The sequence below is a fragment of the Triturus cristatus genome, chromosome 4_2, assembly GCF_964204655.1.
Source record: "Triturus cristatus chromosome 4_2, aTriCri1.1, whole genome shotgun sequence".
NCBI classification, from domain to species: Eukaryota; Metazoa; Chordata; class Amphibia; order Caudata; family Salamandridae; genus Triturus; species Triturus cristatus.
This window is the reverse complement of record NC_140586.1, coordinates 537,440,615-537,463,024: the sequence shown is the minus strand read 5'-3', so window position 1 is coordinate 537,463,024 and position 22,410 is coordinate 537,440,615.

Genomic DNA, 22,410 nt, shown 5'->3' with positions numbered 1-22,410 from the left:
CAGCAGCTGAGAAGACAGAACCTCCTGGTGTCAGGAACTACACGGGGATTGCGCTCGAGAAACTCATGGATGCACAGACCTCCATCAAGGATTACAGAAAATTGTTTACGGTAGATATGGGGAGAAAGCACACCTGCCTAGCCTCCACCGTGCTCACGAATCTTTTGTGCTGATTAATGCGTTACTGAATTTGACCTTCAACTCGGGCACCTGCTTTATTTAAATCTGTAAGTGCTTCCTGTTGAGGTTTAAAATGACAGGAGCATCGTGCCAGAATGAATCCTGCCCTGCATATTTCCGTTCCGCCGCGGATCGCGGACTTTCAACATTTTCGCGTTCCGCGCGGAACGCAAAAATGATGAAATTTCCGCAAGCGGAACAGAAATTGTCGCCCACCCTTACAATACGGGGCATAAAATGAGAGACATTTTATTGCGTCTGAAAAAGGAAGAAGAAATAATAAAGAAACGAAAAACATTCAAATTTCAGCGTGATAAGAATGACTATGAACAATGTCAAATTTTTACCTTCTCTCGTAAGTATGATGCGGCAAAAGCAGCGAAAAGGAACACAAACCACAGAGCTGAAACGGGATCCAGGACTGGATCCAGTAGGGAAATTCAAACAGCATCCTCCGTGTCAGATTTTAGCTCCTAATTGAAACAGAATCAGAAGCAGAAGCAAATGCGAGCACAAAAGGGAACACACATTAGTTGGAGAGTTGAATTTTTTAAAGGAGGAAAGGCGCGAGACACTCCGTCCCAGGAAGCCAAACACCTACACAAACAAAGGAGAAATGCCAGGCTCCGGGACAGAAGGAAAAGAAGGAGGGAGTGCGCAAAACAACAAGAAATCAAACAAAAAAGGTTGGCGCCACAAATAAATAATAACAACATAAGTGAAAACTCTATTGTAAATCTTGCAAATATGAATCTGAATAAAGCTGAAGAACAACTTTTAAAATTAGGGCTAACATACTGTCCTGAAAGCAATTTCGATTACCAGCAAACAATAGCAGATATATATCAATATATTAGAAAAATAAAACTTCAAAAGTACCATCATCTGAAGACAGACAAAATGCAGATAATGGCCAGTAAGAACTCAGCAAAGAACGGGTATCGAATTAGCAGCCTCTGATATTAATTTACTCCGTGACCTCAACACACTACAACAACATGAGAAATCAACAAACATTCATGAAGATTCTACACAAATAACTATGGAACCTTTAGACATTACTATCAATACTGCACCAGTTACAAGCTTCAAAACAAAATCCAAATTTGTGCCAACAAAATCTAAGTTTGTGCCAATCATGTCAAGGGATTCGATAGATACGTTCAATGAAATCATTACATCAGAAATCAGAAAATTGCATTTTAAAACTCAACATCAAAGGACGAAACACAATGCACAGTTTCAGAAATATCACCAATGAAAAAACTATTTGACATTGACTCCATAGTCATAGGCAATTCAGATAAGAGTGGCAATGTGGTCATTTGGCCAAAACATCAATACATGGAGAAGGCCTAACGACAATTGGGCGATCGCAACTGCTATAAACTAATTTCTAAATCTATCGTAAAGACAAAACAAGATGAATAATACACCAAACTACTGGCATGGAAAAACATGGGGTTAATTAATCAAGATGAACTGAAGTTTTTAAAGAACGAACACCCAATAATGCCAGTGGTTTATTTCATCCCAAAAATACATAAGGACACACTGAGACCCCCAGGCAGACCTATAATCCCTGCGAAAGAAAGCCTATTGGAAAATGTTTCGGTCTACATTGATTTGTTTCTCCAAAAGCACGTGAGGGCTTTGCCATCATTCATACAAGACACTACAGACTTCCTAAAACAGATGCATAACTTTCAGTGGCAAGATGACTATGTGCTAATATCTATGGATGTGTCCAATTTATACACTTCTATCCATCACAGGGATGGGTTAAGGGCATTAGAATATTATCTAGGCACAAGACCTATTGAATAATATGTACACATCAAAATGCTTCTTGACCTCATAAATTTTTGTCTAAATAATAACTATTTCATGTTTCGGCAGCAGGTCTACCACCAGGAGAGAGGCCCAGCTACGCCTGTCTCCACATGGGATGGTGGCAGGAGATGGTGTTGAAAACAATATACAGTGAAGTCTGGACAGAAAATGTGGTTAAGTGGGTCCGCTACGTAGATGATCTGTTCATAGTGTGGCATGGTAATACGCAAAGTGCCGAAAATTGCATTGCCAAACTGAACATGAATGATATGAATTTGCAGTTCACGTTTGATATTAGCACAGAATGTATTTGTTTCTTAGATGTGGAGGTATATGTACAGAACAACAAGGTGCATACACGCTTACATCGCAAACTCACAGCAGGAAACACTATTTTGCACTCAAGTAGCTTTCATCCTAAAAATACAGTGCGCAGTATACCGTATGGTGAAATGCTATGAATTCGCAGGATATGTAGCAATGAGGATGATTTTCTTATAGCCCAACAGGAATGTAAATCAAGGTTCTTGGTAAGGGGCTATTCCCAAAGAATCATTGATCAGGCCATAATACACACAAAGAAACTCATATAGCATGGGCCAAAAGGGGTTGTTTGAATAAGTTAGGGTTAGAATTGGTTGTCTGCTCTAAACAAACAGAGGTGAAGAGAGGAGTAGCCATTCTTATGAAAAGAGGTTTAGGCATATGCATTAAGTCTTTGGAAGACAAATGGGGTCGATGGGCAATCAGATTGGGCAGTTTAGATTTACGTTATGTACTGTATATGGTCCAAATCTGGATGATGTGGAATTTATGGATCTTTTAAACATAGAATTAGCCCAATGGCCTCAACCATCCGTTATGTGTGGCGATATGAATATTCATCTGGAAGCTAATCTGGATATAAGGGCGACCCCGCTGTATACTGGTAGAAAGCCACAAACTTTTACGGCTTTACGGGAGTTAATCATAGATCACGGTCTGTATGATGTTTGGAATGCAACTCATGCAGATGACCCAGGCTATACCTTTTTTTCGGCCCCACATAGTAAATTTGTTCGGTTAGACTATTTTTTTATCTCATTGCAATATATAGGAAAAACTAATTTAGAGATTCTGCCTAAACTTATTTCTGACCATAATCCCGTATTACTTGATCTAATGGTTATTCCGTATTCGGGAGAAGGAACTTACCCATGGTCTTTTGAAAGGAATTTACTATTAGATTAAGAGTATTGCCAATTTATGGTCAAGGTGATACAGGAGTTTTTTAAATTTAATAAAGGAACTGCATCTAATAAGATAGTTTGGGATGCTTTTAAAGCGATAGTCAGGGGGGAAACCCTAAGTTTTTCGAAATCACGACGTAAAAAATTGATGGTCAAATATAGAAATGATTTCATGATGGTTACATTAGCGGTACATAAATTAGCTGACGCGATCAGACTGGGTCAGGATATAGCCCTGGCTCAGAGAGAACTTACTATTAAAAGAGCTATAGTATATTCAAATATTGCTGACCAAATTGCCTTAAAATATAAACAATATAAAGAACAAGCATACGAATTTGGCGAAAAAACGGGCAAAATATTGGCCAAAAGGTTAAGGCAAAAAGCCGTTTACAACGATATTGTTAAGATTATTGACGTAAACGGGGCTCTTCAAGAAACTAAAGAGGGTGTTTTGGAAGCCTTTCAAACATTTTAGCAATTCTATATAGTGCACCGTCAAATGAGATATTAGACTATGAGGAAGGAGGTTATTTGAAAGATTTAGAGTCTTTAGAGTCTTCAGGACTCTTAGAGGCACAAAAAGTAGTGTTATCTGCTCCTATAGTATGGGAGGAATTGGAAAATGCTATATTAGAACTAGCTTTGGGTAAAGCGATGGGTCCTGATAATATCCCTCTGGAATTTTATCGCACGTTTAGAAAGTTACTTAAAAAAGAATTATTAGAAGTATGTCAACAAGCTTTTTTGGGCAACCCCCCGGACTCGTGGTCTAAAGCAATTATAGTAATTATTTTTAAAAAAAGGGAAGAAAGATACTGACATGGGGTCTTATAGACCGATATCTCTTCTTAATGTAGATAGTAAGATCTATTCAAAGGTTATAGCAAACAGGCTATGTTGGTATGTAAAAGACAACATGGATTTATCAAGCAGCGCGATACGACAGGATCATGTTAAAAGAATTATATCTTTACTAGACTGGGCACAGGCCTCTAATTCTCCAGTTGCAGTAGCCCTGTTGGACGCCGAAAAAGCCTTTGACTGGGTCTCCTGGAAGTTTTTATGGTCAACCTTAGTTTGGAAAGGGCTCCCTGCCGAATTCATTAAAGCTATACAGGCTTTATATATTCACCCAAAAGCAGCAATTTGTATCTCGCGTAGTCTTTCAGGCAATATAATGATTACAAGAGGGACAAGACAAGGTTGTCCCAGTTTGCCCTTGCTATTTGCTCTGTACATCGAGCCTTTTTTAAATAGTTTGGAAAATAATGCTGGAATCGAACCAGTTTGAATACATAATATAACTTATAAGGTGTTTGCATATGCAGACGACATCGCTATAGTTACAACAGATATTAAGACTGCTTTACCCAAGTTAGTGGAAGCAGCGGAAACATTTGGAAGGCATTCTGGGTATAAATTAAATGTTTCTAAGACCCAGCTGCTACATTCAGATGAAGGGCGTCCAAATGATATGAATTTCGAGTCAGAAGCCACATATCTGGGAATTAAAATATCTGCCGAAATAGATAAGATTGTACGGTTAAATATTGATCCGATAATAGTGTCAGCTAATAAGACTTTAGAAAGGCTGGATAATCTTCACTTATCTTTATATGGTCGTAGTAATGTAATAAAAATGGTTATGTTTCCTAAATTTTTGTACTTATTTCGCACGATTCCCCTACTCTTTCCTACTCTTGTTTTTGATTGAATCGATAGAATGTGTTCTAGGTTTCTTTGGAGCTATCATAGGTCCAGAAGAGCGTTCAAAAGATGCATATTACCAAGAGATAGAGGGGGATGGGGAATTCCTAATTTTCGGCTATATTATTGGTCAGTTCTTATGCAGAATATGGGTGTTTTATTTGCCCACGATGTACGGATTGAAGAGTCAGCAAGCCCGTCAATATATGAGATGGTATTGGGCGAGGAGGCCCGACAATGTTTAGTGCGTATAATTGAACCTAGTTATTACAAAAAAACTAAACTTAAAATCATTATGACAGCTTTTGAGATTTGTAGAAAAGTCAAAAAGAGAATTGGCCTTAATTTAAACTTAAATTTTTATACTCCGTTGAATAATTGTTTTTTGTTACCAGATATTTTCAGAGATTCTATTATGGCTAGATGGTATCGGGCGGGTATCTGTCAATTGGGAGATTTATTCGATGGACATCAGATAGTCTCTTTTCTTTTTTGCAAAAAAAATACAGTGTAGCTCGTACAGAATTTTTTAAATATCTACAGATACGTAGTTTTCTTCAAATGAAAAGTACAAAAAATCAGATTATGTTTAAAAAGGTCAAAGTCATTGAAGCAACTCGAAAAAGACTGAGAATTGGCCATATTTATCAACTAATGATTGAAAATTATGAGGATGACTTACCGGCTTGGGAGGATAAATGGCAAAATAAACTTGGGGTGGATAAAATAGATATGAACCAAATAATGGAAAAATCTACTAAAATCTTATTTAGTGGTTCGTTAAAAAGTCCACACTTTGGTGCCGATTCCGATCCGGTAAAACCCGGGTACAAATGGTCGTACAGAGCGTTTTTTCCGTCCGACTCGTACCCGGGAAAAACACCTTACAAACTCGCAAGTACGATTCGCACAGAAATACCATTTCCGTACGAGTCGTAAAAAACACCGACCGGCCCAAAAATACATACAAATCTGATTCTGGACGGCACATACGCGACGTCTGGACGGAGTCAGGCAGCGTTTTACGGACCAGCTAGTACGAATCATGCCGACGTCAGTCCGCATGTAGCATTTTTTACGGGAGCCAAAAACTGCCGGGAAATTGAGGACGACGCGAACAAGGAGCACCGGTACGCTACGGACAGCGATGGACCACAACCTACACGTCAACCCGGCTATCATAGCCTACGACCTCGTGTTCAGAAACCAACGCAGACGCCGCAGAAGGTCAGAACAACCCCCAGGGGCCAAGGGGGGGGTGTGCAAGGGGCAGGAAACATAACCCACACCCCACAAAATACTAATACATCCTGCACATTAATTACCTCCATAGTCTGGTCACTTCGGGGGGCGTGTCCACCAATCCCACGTCCCGCCACAACGGAAGTGGACGTGGACGCGTACCCGTCACCACCACAATGGTGGTACGGGACGTACCCACGCCCCTCAGAGCGTGGGTACGGACCGTACTCACGCCCCGCAGAGCGTGGGTACGGCCCGTACCACCATTGTAGTGGTGATGTAGGGGTACGCGTGTACGGACCGTACCCACGCCCCCAGAGCGTAGGTACGGGCCATACCACGCGTACCCCTATGTCACCGCCACTATGGTGGTACGGCCTGTACCCACGCCCCCAGAGCGTGGGTACAGGCTGTACCACGTGTACTCCTACGTCACCGCCACAATGGTGGTACGGCCCGCATCCACGCCCCCAGAGCATGGGTACGGGCCGTACCACGCGTACCCCTACGGCACCGCCACAATGGTGGTACGGCCCGTACCCATGCTCTCCAGAGCATGGGTACGGGCCGTACCACCATTGCAGTGGTGATGTAGGGGTACACGTGTACGGACCGTACCCACACCCCCAGAGCGTGGGTATGGTCCGTACACGCGTACCCCTACATCACCACTACAATGGTGGTATGGCCCGTACCCACGCTCCCCAGAGCGTGGGTACGGGCCGTACCACGCATATCCCTACATCACCGCCACTATGGTGGTATGGCCCGTATCCACACCCCCAGAGCATGGCTATGGGCCATACCACGCGTACCCCTACGTCACCGCCACAATGGTTGTACGGCCCGTACCCATGCTCTCCAGAGCGTGGGTATGGGCCGTACCACCATTGCAGTGGTGATGTAGGTACGCGTGTATGGACCGTACCCACACACCCAGAGTGTGGGTACGGTCCGTACACGCGTACCCCTACATCACCACTACAATGGTGGTACAGCCCGTACCCACGCTCCCCAGAGCGTGGGTACGGGCCGTACCACGCGTACCCCTACGTCACCGCCACTATGGTGGTACGGCCCGTCTCCACACACCCAGAGCATGGGTACGGGCCGTACCACGCGTACCCCTACGTCACCGCCACAATGGTTGTACGGCCCGTACCCACGCTCTCCAGAGCGTGGGCACGGGCCGTACCACCATTGCAGTGGTGATGTAGGGGTACGCGTGTACGGACCGTACCCACGCCCCCAGACCATGGGTACGGTCCGTACACGCGTACCCCTACAGCCCCAATACATGATGGATACAAGGCATACACACGCCACGGATGTAGGTGTACGGCTTGGTGCAGCACATCAGCTGTAAATTGGGGGTGGTGTATGCCCAGGACAGCAGTGTAACACAGCAAGGGCACAAGTTTGGGTGCAGAGGACCCCCAACAGTGCCCAGACATATGAGGGGTGGGTGCCTATCACTCCCAGCAGTGCCCAGACATATGAGGGGTGGGTGCAGAGGACCCCCAGCAGTGCCCAGACATATGAGGGGTGGGTGCCTATCACTCCCAGCAGTGCCAAGACATATGAGGGGTGGGTGCCTATCACTCCCAGCAGTGCCCAGATATATGAGGGGTGGGTGCAGAGGACCCCCAGCAGTGCCCAGACATATGAGGGGTGGGTGCCTATCACTCCCAGCAGTGGACAGACATATGAGGGGTGGGTGCCTATCACTCCCAGCAGTGCCCAGACATATGAGGGGTGGGCGCAGAGGACTCCCAGCAGTGGACAGACAAATGAGGGGTGGGTGCCTATCACTCCCAGCAGTGCCCAGACATATGAGGGGTGGGTGCAGTGGACTCCCAGCAGTGGACAGAGACATGGGGGTGGATGCAGAGGACCCCCAGCAGTGCCCAGACATATGAGGGGTGGGTGCCTATCACTCCCAGCAGTGGACAGACATATGAGGGGTGGGTGCCTATCACCCCCAGCAGTGCCCAGACATATGAGGGGTGGGTGCAGAGGACCCCCAGCAGTGCCCAGACATATGAGGGGTGGGTGCCTATCACTCCCAGCAGTGGACAGACATATGAGGGGTGGGTGCCTATCACTCCCAGCAGTGCCCAGACATATGAGGGGTGGGTGCCTATCACTCCCAGCAGTGGACAGACAAATGAGGGGTGGGTGCCTATCACTCCCAGCAGTGCCCAGGCATATGAGGGGTGGGTGCCTATCACTCCCAGCAGTGGACAGACATATGAGGGGTGGGTGCCTATTACTTCCAGCAGTGCCCAGACATATGAGGGGTGGGTGCAGAGGACTCCCAGCAGTGGACAGACATATGAGGGGTGGGTGCAGAGGACTCCCAGCAGTGGACAGAGACATGGGGGTGGGTGCAGAGGACCCCCAGCAGTGCCCAGACATATGAGGGGTGGGTGCCTATCACTCCCAGCAGTGCCCAGACATATGAGGGGTGGGTGCATATCACTTCCAGCAGTGGACAGACATATGAGGGGTGGGTGCCTATCACTACCAGCAGTGCCCAGACATATGAGGGGTGGGTGCAGAGGACTCCCAGCAGTGGACATACATATGAGGGGTGGGTGCCTATCACTCCCAGCAGTGCCCAGACATATGAGGGGTGGGTGCAGAGGACTCCCAGCAGTGGACAGAGACATGGGGGTGGGTGTAGAGGACCCCCAGCAGTGCCCAGACATATGATGGGTGGGTGCCTATCACTCCCAGCAGTGCCCAGACATATGAGGGGTGGGTGCCTATCACTTCCAGCAGTGCCCAGACAAATGAGTGGTGGGTGCAGAGGGCCCCAGCAGTGCCCAGACATATGAGGGGTGGGTGCCTATCACTCCCAGCAGTGCCCAGACATATGAGGGGTGGGTGCAGAGGACCCCCAGCAGTGCCCAGAGACATGAGGGGTGGGTGCCTATCACTCCCAGCAGTGCCCAGACATATGAGGGGTGGGTGCCTATCACTCCCAGCAGTGCCCAGACATATGAGGGGTGGGTGCATATCACTCCCAGCAGTGGACAGACATATGAGGGGTGGGTGCCTATCACTCCCAGCAGTGCCCAGACATATGAGGGGTGGGTGCAGAGGACTCCCAGCAGTGGACATACATATGAGGGGTGGGTGCCTATCACTCCCAGCAGTGCCCAGACATATGAGGGGTGGGTGCCTATCACTCCCAGCAGTGCCCAGACATATGAGGGGTGGGTGCATATCACTCCCAGCAGTGGACAGACATATGAGGGGTGGGTGCCTATCACTCCCAGCAGTGCCCAGACATATGAGGGGTGGGTGCAGAGGACTCCCAGCAGTGGACAGACATATGAGGGGTGGGTGCCTATCACTCCCAGAAGTGCCCAGACATATGAGGGGTGGGTGCAGAGGACTCCCAGCAGTGGACAGAGACATGGAGGTGGGTGTAGAGGACCCCCAGCAGTGCCCAGACATATGAGGGGTGGGTGCCTATCACTCCCAGCAGTGGAAAGACATATGAGGGGTGGGTGCCTATCACTCCCAGCAGTGCCCAGACATATGAGGGGTGGGTGCCTATCACTCCCAGCAGTGCCCAGACATATGAGGGGTGGGTGCCTATCACTCCCAGCAGTGGACAGACATATGAGTGGTGGGTGCCTATCACTCCCAGCAGTGCCCAGACATATGAGGGTTGGGTGCCTATCACTCCCAACAGTGCCCAGACATATGAGGGGTGGGTGCAGGGGACCCCCAGCAGTGGACAGAGACATGGGGGGGTGTACATCATTATCAGATGACCACAGCTCCATGGGTGAATGTACGTATCCCTAACTTAGGACAATGATGATAGTGCCATAACAACACATCACTGACAGCAGTGTCCCACTCCCAGGAGGAAGGAGGTCTTACCCCCACTGCATGACACACCACATGTGGGTGTGAGGACAAATAACACATGCATACCCACCCCTGGCACATGCAGCACAATACACACACTGAGATCATGCCACAAGACTGTATAGTCATGTCACTGCCTAACAAACTAAGAGAGCCAAAGAGAACACACACTGTCACGCACATCCCAGGACTGATAGGAATGTTCAGGTGCTGGGCTACCCACCAAGATGTTGTCTGTCATGGAAGGAATAGGGTGGAGTTCACACAGATACAATGGCCACAATTGTGAGTCAGGTGTTCAAATACCCAGCAGAACAAGTACCATATGTGTACTAGGCTGGGATTACACACATGCATTGTGCGCAAAAGGGACCATTTATCCATGAAGGCATGGCAAAATACTCTATACACAAGTACAGTGAGTACCAAGGATGGCACAGACGATGCAGCCGGACACATTGCTGAGCAGGCATGGCCAGAGTTGAAGGGATCCATCACCAACAAAGGACATGTAGACACAGGGCAACACAACAATTGTGCAACTCTCTGCAGGGGAGATGACAGGTGCCACAGAGGAAGGAACACACCTTGGGACAATGTCTCCAAACACAAAGAGCATACACGACAAAGATTCTTTGCAGAGATCGTGTGATGGCACGCAGATACCAGGTTCCACCCCATGAGCAGCAGACTACAACATTTCCCTGAAACATAACACATGCCCACAAGCCCAACTCCTGTAGCATCAGCATCAACATTAATACCTGAAATGCAAGACTTTACCAACGAAAAATAAAATGCTTTATTCAGCATGAAAATAATAATGTGTAAACGAGACTATTCACAAAGGCCAATGGCCAGTCCATATCATCAGTCCTTGGGGGGACACATGGCCATGCGTCTCCCCTAGCTTGCCTGCACATCACAAGACTGTGTCATCGACTGGGGGGGCATCATGTGGGGAAGGACCAGGCACCGCAGGGACAGGAGGGGGAAGGGTAGGTGTTGTGGGTGCAGGGACGGACAACTCCACCACAGGGGGTGGGGCAGCGCCAAAGGTGGAGGCGAGCTCGGCGCTGCACACTTCTGCCAGTTCTTCAAGCGTCTCCCCTGCACCCGGAGAAACAACAGGCCCCAAGGAGGGGGGGGGTCAGAGGGATGGGTTGCAGCGCTACTGGGGGAGGTGGTGGATGGGCTGGGGGACTTAACTCCTCTACCGGTGGAGTGCCGTGACCGTTTGCATCCAGGTGAACTAGTGGGGCTGAGGCCCAGCCCAGCAAAGTAGGCCTCCTTCTCCGAATCTGGGGCAGGGGAGCCAAGGGGAGTGACATCGGAGGGACTGGGGAGTGAGTCATGTGGATGAGGACTGTGGCTGCGTGCCTGCCTGTGTGCCCCAGACCCAGTGGGTGTGCCTGCTACCCCCTGAGTGTGCGTGTCAGGAGGTGTGTGCTTGCCCTTACGTGGTGGTGTGCTGCTTGTGTCTGGTGGGGTGCATGTGTGTGGATGTCTGGGTGTGCTTGGGACAGGCATGGGTGTTGGACTTGTGGATGGGCCAGGGGTAGGGGGGAGGCAGCGCTGCAGGTGACTCACTACTGCCGTCAGTGACGAGTCCAGGGACCTCAGCAACATCCGTTGGTCAGACATCGCTGATGACATGCCCTCCATGTACGACACCATCTGGGTCAGCAGTCTGGTGTGGCCATGGAGGACAGTCTGGATCGATGTCTGCCCAACTTGCAACTGCCGCTGAATGTCCACAGACTCGGCAGTGAGGGCAGCAGGGGGGACAGGGGCAGGGGGTGCGGTGCCTGGCACGAAGGAGACACGGTGTGGCCTAGCACGGACAGAAGGGACCCGAGCAAGTGGGAGGGTGGTGATGGGAATGGAGGGGGCGGCGAGACCCCAGTGGACAGACATATGAGGGGTGGGTGCCTATCACTCCCAGCAGTGCCCAGACATATGAGGGGTGGGCGCAGAGGACTCCCAGCAGTGGACAGACAAATGAGGGGTGGGTGCCTATCACTCCCAGCAGTGCCCAGACATATGAGGGGTGGGTGCAGTGGACTCCCAGCAGTGGACAGAGACATGGGGGTGGATGCAGAGGACCCCCAGCAGTGCCCAGACATATGAGGGGTGGGTGCCTATCACTCCCAGCAGTGGACAGACATATGAGGGGTGGGTGCCTATCACCCCCAGCAGTGCCCAGACATATGAGGGGTGGGTGCAGAGGACCCCCAGCAGTGCCCAGACATATGAGGGGTGGGTGCCTATCACTCCCAGCAGTGGACAGACATATGAGGGGTGGGTGCCTATCACTCCCAGCAGTGCCCAGACATATGAGGGGTGGGTGCCTATCACTCCCAGCAGTGGACAGACAAATGAGGGGTGGGTGCCTATCACTCCCAGCAGTGCCCAGGCATATGAGGGGTGGGTGCCTATCACTCCCAGCAGTGGACAGACATATGAGGGGTGGGTGCCTATTACTTCCAGCAGTGCCCAGACATATGAGGGGTGGGTGCAGAGGACTCCCAGCAGTGGACAGACATATGAGGGGTGGGTGCAGAGGACTCCCAGCAGTGGACAGAGACATGGGGGTGGGTGCAGAGGACCCCCAGCAGTGCCCAGACATATGAGGGGTGGGTGCCTATCACTCCCAGCAGTGCCCAGACATATGAGGGGTGGGTGCATATCACTTCCAGCAGTGGACAGACATATGAGGGGTGGGTGCCTATCACTACCAGCAGTGCCCAGACATATGAGGGGTGGGTGCAGAGGACTCCCAGCAGTGGACATACATATGAGGGGTGGGTGCCTATCACTCCCAGCAGTGCCCAGACATATGAGGGGTGGGTGCAGAGGACTCCCAGCAGTGGACAGAGACATGGGGGTGGGTGTAGAGGACCCCCAGCAGTGCCCAGACATATGATGGGTGGGTGCCTATCACTCCCAGCAGTGCCCAGACATATGAGGGGTGGGTGCCTATCACTTCCAGCAGTGCCCAGACAAATGAGTGGTGGGTGCAGAGGGCCCCAGCAGTGCCCAGACATATGAGGGGTGGGTGCCTATCACTCCCAGCAGTGCCCAGACATATGAGGGGTGGGTGCAGAGGACCCCCAGCAGTGCCCAGAGACATGAGGGGTGGGTGCCTATCACTCCCAGCAGTGCCCAGACATATGAGGGGTGGGTGCCTATCACTCCCAGCAGTGCCCAGACATATGAGGGGTGGGTGCATATCACTCCCAGCAGTGGACAGACATATGAGGGGTGGGTGCCTATCACTCCCAGCAGTGCCCAGACATATGAGGGGTGGGTGCAGAGGACTCCCAGCAGTGGACATACATATGAGGGGTGGGTGCCTATCACTCCCAGCAGTGCCCAGACATATGAGGGGTGGGTGCCTATCACTCCCAGCAGTGCCCAGACATATGAGGGGTGGGTGCATATCACTCCCAGCAGTGGACAGACATATGAGGGGTGGGTGCCTATCACTCCCAGCAGTGCCCAGACATATGAGGGGTGGGTGCAGAGGACTCCCAGCAGTGGACAGACATATGAGGGGTGGGTGCCTATCACTCCCAGAAGTGCCCAGACATATGAGGGGTGGGTGCAGAGGACTCCCAGCAGTGGACAGAGACATGGAGGTGGGTGTAGAGGACCCCCAGCAGTGCCCAGACATATGAGGGGTGGGTGCCTATCACTCCCAGCAGTGGAAAGACATATGAGGGGTGGGTGCCTATCACTCCCAGCAGTGCCCAGACATATGAGGGGTGGGTGCCTATCACTCCCAGCAGTGCCCAGACATATGAGGGGTGGGTGCCTATCACTCCCAGCAGTGGACAGACATATGAGTGGTGGGTGCCTATCACTCCCAGCAGTGCCCAGACATATGAGGGTTGGGTGCCTATCACTCCCAACAGTGCCCAGACATATGAGGGGTGGGTGCAGGGGACCCCCAGCAGTGGACAGAGACATGGGGGGGGGTGTACATCATTATCAGATGACCACAGCTCCATGGGTGAATGTACGTATCCCTAACTTAGGACAATGATGATAGTGCCATAACAACACATCACTGACAGCAGTGTCCCACTCCCAGGAGGAAGGAGGTCTTACCCCCACTGCATGACACACCACATGTGGGTGTGAGGACAAATAACACATGCATACCCACCCCTGGCACATGCAGCACAATACACACACTGAGATCATGCCACAAGACTGTATAGTCATGTCACTGCCTAACAAACTAAGAGAGCCAAAGAGAACACACACTGTCACGCACATCCCAGGACTGATAGGAATGTTCAGGTGCTGGGCTACCCACCAAGATGTTGTCTGTCATGGAAGGAATAGGGTGGAGTTCACACAGATACAATGGCCACAATTGTGAGTCAGGTGTTCAAATACCCAGCAGAACAAGTACCATATGTGTACTAGGCTGGGATTACACACATGCATTGTGCGCAAAAGGGACCATTTATCCATGAAGGCATGGCAAAATACTCTATACACAAGTACAGTGAGTACCAAGGATGGCACAGACGATGCAGCCGGACACATTGCTGAGCAGGCATGGCCAGAGTTGAAGGGATCCATCACCAACAAAGGACATGTAGACACAGGGCAACACAACAATTGTGCAACTCTCTGCAGGGGAGATGACAGGTGCCACAGAGGAAGGAACACACCTTGGGACAATGTCTCCAAACACAAAGAGCATACACGACAAAGATTCTTTGCAGAGATCGTGTGATGGCACGCAGATACCAGGTTCCACCCCATGAGCAGCAGACTACAACATTTCCCTGAAACATAACACATGCCCACAAGCCCAACTCCTGTAGCATCAGCATCAACATTAATACCTGAAATGCAAGACTTTACCAACGAAAAATAAAATGCTTTATTCAGCATGAAAATAATAATGTGTAAACGAGACTATTCACAAAGGCCAATGGCCAGTCCATATCATCAGTCCTTGGGGGGACACATGGCCATGCGTCTCCCCTAGCTTGCCTGCACATCACAAGACTGTGTCATCGACTGGGGGGGCATCATGTGGGGAAGGACCAGGCACCGCAGGGACAGGAGGGGGAAGGGTAGGTGTTGTGGGTGCAGGGACGGACAACTCCACCACAGGGGGTGGGGCAGCGCCAAAGGTGGAGGCGAGCTCGGCGCTGCACACTTCTGCCAGTTCTTCAAGCGTCTCCCCTGCACCCGGAGAAACAACAGGCCCCAAGGAGGGGGGGGGTCAGAGGGATGGGTTGCAGCGCTACTGGGGGAGGTGGTGGATGGGCTGGGGGACTTAACTCCTCTACCGGTGGAGTGCCGTGACCGTTTGCATCCAGGTGAACTAGTGGGGCTGAGGCCCAGCCCAGCAAAGTAGGCCTCCTTCTCCGAATCTGGGGCAGGGGAGCCAAGGGGAGTGACATCGGAGGGACTGGGGAGTGAGTCATGTGGATGAGGACTGTGGCTGCGTGCCTGCCTGTGTGCCCCAGACCCAGTGGGTGTGCCTGCTACCCCCTGAGTGTGCGTGTCAGGAGGTGTGTGCTTGCCCTTACGTGGTGGTGTGCTGCTTGTGTCTGGTGGGGTGCATGTGTGTGGATGTCTGGGTGTGCTTGGGACAGGCATGGGTGTTGGACTTGTGGATGGGCCAGGGGTAGGGGGGAGGCAGCGCTGCAGGTGACTCACTACTGCCGTCAGTGACGAGTCCAGGGACCTCAGCAACATCCGTTGGTCAGACATCGCTGATGACATGCCCTCCATGTACGACACCATCTGGGTCAGCAGTCTGGTGTGGCCATGGAGGACAGTCTGGATCGATGTCTGCCCAACTTGCAACTGCCGCTGAATGTCCACAGACTCGGCAGTGAGGGCAGCAGGGGGGACAGGGGCAGGGGGTGCGGTGCCTGGCACGAAGGAGACACGGTGTGGCCTAGCACGGACAGAAGGGACCCGAGCAAGTGGGAGGGTGGTGATGGGAATGGAGGGGGCGGCGAGAGATGTACTGCTGCTTGTAGTTGTGGGAGCAGCCTCCGCCCCCTCTGGGAGCTCAGCCTCGGACCCGTCTGCCTCGTAGTCTGTGTTGGTACTGGGCAGGTCCTCCGCCTCACTCCCCTCGCCCTCCGTGCCACTAGATTCCACCGACTCCACAGCAGTGGTGGCACCACTGCTTGATCCCTCCTCCACGTCCGTGCCGGTGTCTCTCTCGGTGTCCTCCGATGATGCTGTGAGCAAGGTGAAGAGACAGGACAAAATCAGTCACCTGTATACATCTGACACATGAGTCCAAACAAAATAGGCAACAGTGCATATCAGGAAAGGCATCAGGAGTAACATCTAGGATACTCCCCACATATGTAAGCCCTGCACTCCCCAGTTGGTTGACGCACCATGCCACTTGCAAACAATGAAAATTAGGACACAACAGCAAATAACTGGAAATCACAAAATCATGAGAAGCTAGTGTCTGGGATCAGTTGAGCACAGCAAGACTATGAAGGCATGCCACCTCTTGTTCACTGGGAAACAAACAGTATTGTCGCACTCAAGGCCAAATACCACATGCCAATGCAGAAGGTGTCCCCACACTCAGAGACCTGTGAGTACTTTTGACACCCCAAATAAATACATTGTGACTCCTGGAGAATCACAACCCTTTACAAAATGGACATGTCTAGCATGTGTGAATGTGGCACTCTGTGAACACAACACACATGTGTCTGTATAGCAGAAGTCACACAAGGAGGTGCACACCAAACTACATGTACACAGTCATTGTCTGAGCTGCCAGACTCATTCAAATCAGCCACTGTTAGGCAGAAATGGCGTAGCACTAAGTACATATACATGGCACCAGGGTGGCTGGATGACTTGACACTCGTAAGTTGGTATCAGCAATAACCAAGAACTAACCCAAATGCTAGCACACTGTGGGAACATGTATATGTATGAACTCCAAACAAGTGTTATTCAAACTGTGCCTTACTTTAAAATGTGCCAGCGTGTCCCTGGAAAGTGTAAAGGTGGTGTCTTGTACACTTCCTTGGGAGACATTTGTCATGCAGGCACATCATTGTCCTTCACAATCAAACAAAAAGGTCAAGCATATGAAACATTGAGACATGTTGACAGGTGTAGTGAGTGCCAATGGACATTTTCCTAGAGTAACAACTTGAATAATGTCATTTGTCACATGGCTGTCCGTCACCTCATCACACAGTTGGCTACACATATGACCTACTGACTGTCATCTGGAGTGGCACACATGTCCACACCCAGGACAATGCATAAGCTAATGGGCCTGCAATTGTTTAGCAAAAAAGCCTAGCTATACTGTGGGTTCCCCCTCATGGCAAGGCAGAATGTACCCACAGATGTCAGCACACAAAGTCACAACTGTGTAGCATCTGAACCACACACAGGTGCCAAAAATGTCAAAGCAGGATACATGATTGCCAAGAACTGACACAGGCAATGAAGCACCAACACAAGCACTGGCCAACATCACGGGGGCACTGCACGATGACTTTCTGTACTGCGAATCATCACACACAAGTCAGAACTGGCAATGAAACATCAGGGTTGAACATGTACGCTCCTCCCGCGCACACCCACCCATACCTGAGTCAATGTGACTGATACCAATCAAGAAGTGAAAGCTCCTATTCAGGGTTACAATAACTGTGCTTGAAAACTAGCTTCATTAACACGACATCACCTTGTAGGGCTGGCAAAACATATTGGTCACAAACAAACATCAACAGATTGTTGTGAATAGCCACACAGGCACTGCCCAGTGTGAGTATGCACAAGCAAACTGCTGTATCCCTGTCCAGTGGGCAGATGTATCACACATGTGAAAACTACTACCTAGGCCAGGGAACAATGCCATAGAGACAGAGCCATTATGAACCCACAGTGAATGTGCACAGTGTTGGATGACACACATGAGTAGGAGGGCAGGCTGTGACAGGGGACTGTAGTGTGCACACTGCTCCATGGTCCTGGAATGAGCTGACTGTTACAGGAGCATCCGTCCCGGCACTATGCATATATCCCACTCATGCACATCATGTCTGAGGCCACAACATTGGTAATGCATGCAGCAAGTCTGTTCATTTGAAACCTCACACTCCTATGTTGGGACTCAGCATCAGTGGCAACAAATATGCACCCCCTAATGACTGTACAGGACAGGGCACAGGCAGACCACCCCCACACATGATGCTGAAAGCATTGTGCACCTTGATAAACTGGCAGCCTAGATGACCATGTGCAATAGTGATAACACACAGACCAGGTAGCACATGTCAAGGAGGGGAAGGGAGGAAGAACAGCACAGGTTGACTGTGGGGGAACAGGATATGCACTGCACATACATACCCTGGCAGTGTCTCCAGGTGACTGAGCAGCAACAAAAGCTGGCGACACACAACAAGCACACATGTACCTACCCCCTTCCTGCTGCTGTAACTCCTGTATCCGCCTATCCAGGTCAGGGAAGACCACCGCCAGGACACGCCGCATCTGGTGGGTCAGGCACCGGCGCCCGCCTTGCTTGCAAGGAGCCTCCTCCTTCAGCATGACCCGGGCGATCCTCCAGGTCCAGCACCGTGTGTCCTGCCATCTCATCCTCACTTGTGGCAGGTGCCGACTGCGACCCTCCGCCGATTGCACGGCCTTGATGGCATCCTTCCAGATCTTCCCCTTGTGGTAGGGGATACCTGTGTGGATGACAAAGTGGGACAACATCACTACACCTGCACCATGTCACAGAGACACACAGTTGAACATCTTAGATTTGTAGAACAGGGCATAGTATGCTGGCAAGTAATAGCACCTTAGTCATAGGGACTTTTTCCACTGGGGCGCACCAATGCACTACATGGCATAGTAAGTACACAGGTGGCATGAGGAGTGCGAAACAATCCCTGATCATGGCACACACTGTGCATCCCAAGCAACACAAGGCTGATGGACAGCACCGCAAAGCAGTCACATGCCCCAGGCCACTGACGAAACCTCAGCAGAGTACACAGACACACACAGGCACACATCAATCACCTGCTATTGGCAACAGCGGATGCAAACCTCACTCTGCACATGTGCCACTTGCCAGGGGGGGTCACAGGTGTGGGGCTAGCTCAGCAAGTCAGACACACAGCACGGCTTACTTCACACATCAGATGGATTGAGCAGTTGCCTCCTCCATGCAGCTGTGGTGCAACACTCCACATAGACACTCATCCACATGACAAGAAACATTCACACACATCAATGTCCAGGGGGCGTACACATCATTTGGACACTCTCACCACTCTCACCACAGCTCCACTCAACTCTCACACACATCTGTGGGTGCAGTCACCTGTCACACCGGGGTGACCACTGAATCACCGCAGGACAATAGAACAAGAATGCCCAAGAGGATTTGACTGGCGGAATGTGCCATGCACTATGCAGTGAATGTCACATTAAGCACAATGCAAGTGAGGAGTGCACACATGAACTACATCAAGCCCTGCATGAGAGACATAATCCACCCCCCCCCCCCCGGGACCCACTCCACCCAACATTGCATGTCTGTCACACCTGGCCACTATGCCAGAAGTGACAGACACAATAAAGGTGCACAGGCAAAGGTACTGGAGTCAGCACTCACCTGCTCCCCTGGTCGACCATACAGCATGGGGTGCTGTGGGAGGATCACATCCAGCAGGACCTCGTTCTCCTCCTGGGTGAAAGGCTGGGCCCTCTCCACACTCCTTGACATGGTGCCAGAGGGAGACAATACAGCAGCAGTGGTATTGACTGACATGTTGTGCAGGCAAGTGCCCTCTCATGGGTTCTGCCTGCCTTATATCTGCCTTGCTGGCCTATTTCATTTACAGGAGTACAGAGTGATTGGTCAGACTCATTTGCATCCTACGGTTCCTCCAATCCCTTTAAACATACACCAGTGACAGCCTTTGCATCTTTCGATTTTGCAGCATCATGTCAAGTCAACAACCACTTTGCAACAATGTTAAATGTGGCCAACTGATTTTTCCAGATCACATGATGTAAAATTTTGAACTTGAAACTCGGTATCCATGACAACCAGCATGCATTTAGGCCCTAATACTTGTCCCTCATGTGTCCCCATTGTAATTCTTAAATCCCCACACAGGTACGGCGCTTTTCACACGTACCCCTAGGGCACCATCACTACAGTGATACGGGCCGTACTCACGCATGTACGGGCCGTACAAGCGTGAGTACGTGCCGTATCACTAGGCCCTACGGTACCCCCAACTACAGTGATACGGGCCGTACTCACGCATGTACGGGCCATACACGTGTGAGTATGTGCCTATCACTATCGTTGGGGGTACCGTAGGGCCTAGTGATAGGCACGTACTCAAGCGTGTACGGCCCGTACACGCGTGAGTACGTGCCTATCACTATCGTTGGGGGTACCGTAGGGCCTAGTGATAGGCACGTACTCACGCGTGTACGGGCCGTACACGTGTGAGTTTGTGCCTATCACTATCATTGGGGGTACCGTAGGGCCTAGTGATAGGCACGTACTCACGCGTGTATGGGCCGTACACGCGTGAGTACGTGCCTATCACTATCGTTGGGGGTACCGTAGGGCCTAGTGATAGGCACGTACTCACGCGTGTACGGCCCGTACACGTGTTAGTACGTGCCTATCAATATCGTTGGGGGTACCGTAGGGCCTAGTGATAGGCACGTACTCACGCGTGTACGGGCCGTACACGCGTGAGTACGTGCCGTATCACTAGGCCCTGCGGTACCCCCAACTATAGTGATAGGCCCGTACTCACGCGTGTACGGCCCGTACACGCGTGAATATGGGCCCTACACAGGCCCTCAGAGCGTGTGTACTGCGTTTCACTGCTTACACTGGTGATAGGAGGCGTAAACGAAAGGAATGGAGGTGGCAGACTCGCACAAGGCTGTACATCAAGTCATTGTCAGTGCAGTCCTTCATGTGCAGGGCCTAGGTGTGTCAGGCAGTGATCTGGCACATGTCTCTTCATGTTGTGCAAAAACAACAATTGATGGACAGAATGCAGAACAATGTCATACATTCACCCCAGTACAGAGATCTGGGCCTAAATCCATCGTTGTTTTGCTCACCATGCCGTTCCAGTTTGAACCCAGCCATATGCAAATCAGTCTTGACCCTGTGCCTCATGGGAACAGTCCAGCCCAAACTGCCAAGCCAGGTCCTCCCTGGACAGGAAAAAAGCATCCTAGGACCGGTTTCGGGGTTTCACCCCTCTTCAGCCAGGATAGCTTGATTCCAGTGGCATGGAGAGCAAGGGACCCACGTCTGGGCATACCCTTCCTACTCAGGGTGACAAATGCAAAAACAACAATTGATGGACAGAATGCAGAACAATGTCATACATTCACCCCAGTACAGAGATCTGGGCCTAAATCCATCGTTTTTTTGCTCACCATGCCGTTCCAGTTTGAACCCAGCCATATGCAAATCCGTCTTGACCCTGTGCCTCATGGGAACAGTCCAGCCCGATCTGCCAAGCCACGCCCTCCCTGGACAGGAAACAAGCATCCTAGGACCGGTTTCGGGGTTTCACCCCTCTTCAGCCAGGATAGCTTGATTCCAGTTGCATGGAGAGCAAGGGACCCACGTCTGGGCATACCCTTTCCACTCGGGCTGACAAATGCAAAAACAACAACTGATGGACAGAATGCAGATCAATGTCATACATTCACCCCAGTACAGAGATCTGGGCCTAAATCCATCTTTTTTTGCTCACCATGCCGTTCCAGTTTGAACCCAGCCATATGCAAATCAGTCTTGACCCTGTGCCTCATGGGAACAGTCCAGCCCGAACTGCCAAGCCAGGTCCTCCCTGGACAGGAAACAAGCATCCTAGGACCGGATTTGGGGTTTCACCCCTCTTCAGCCAGGATAGCTTGATTCCAGTGGCATGGAGAGCAAGGGACCCACGTCTGGGCATACCCTTCCCACTCGGGGTGACAAATGCAAAAACACCAATTGATGGACAGAATGCAGAACAATGTCATTCATTCATTCACCCCAGTACAGCGATCTGGGCCTACATCCATCGTTTTTTTGCTCACCATGCCGTTCCAGTTTGAACCCAGCCATATGCAAATCAGTCTTGACCCTGTGCCTCATGGGAACAGTCCAGCCCGAACTGCCAAGCCAGGTCCTCCCTGGACAGGAAACAAGAATCCTAGGACCGGTTTCGGGGTTTCACCCCTCTTCAGCCAGGATAGCTTGATTCCAGTGGCATGGAGAGCAAGGGACCCACGTCTGGGCATA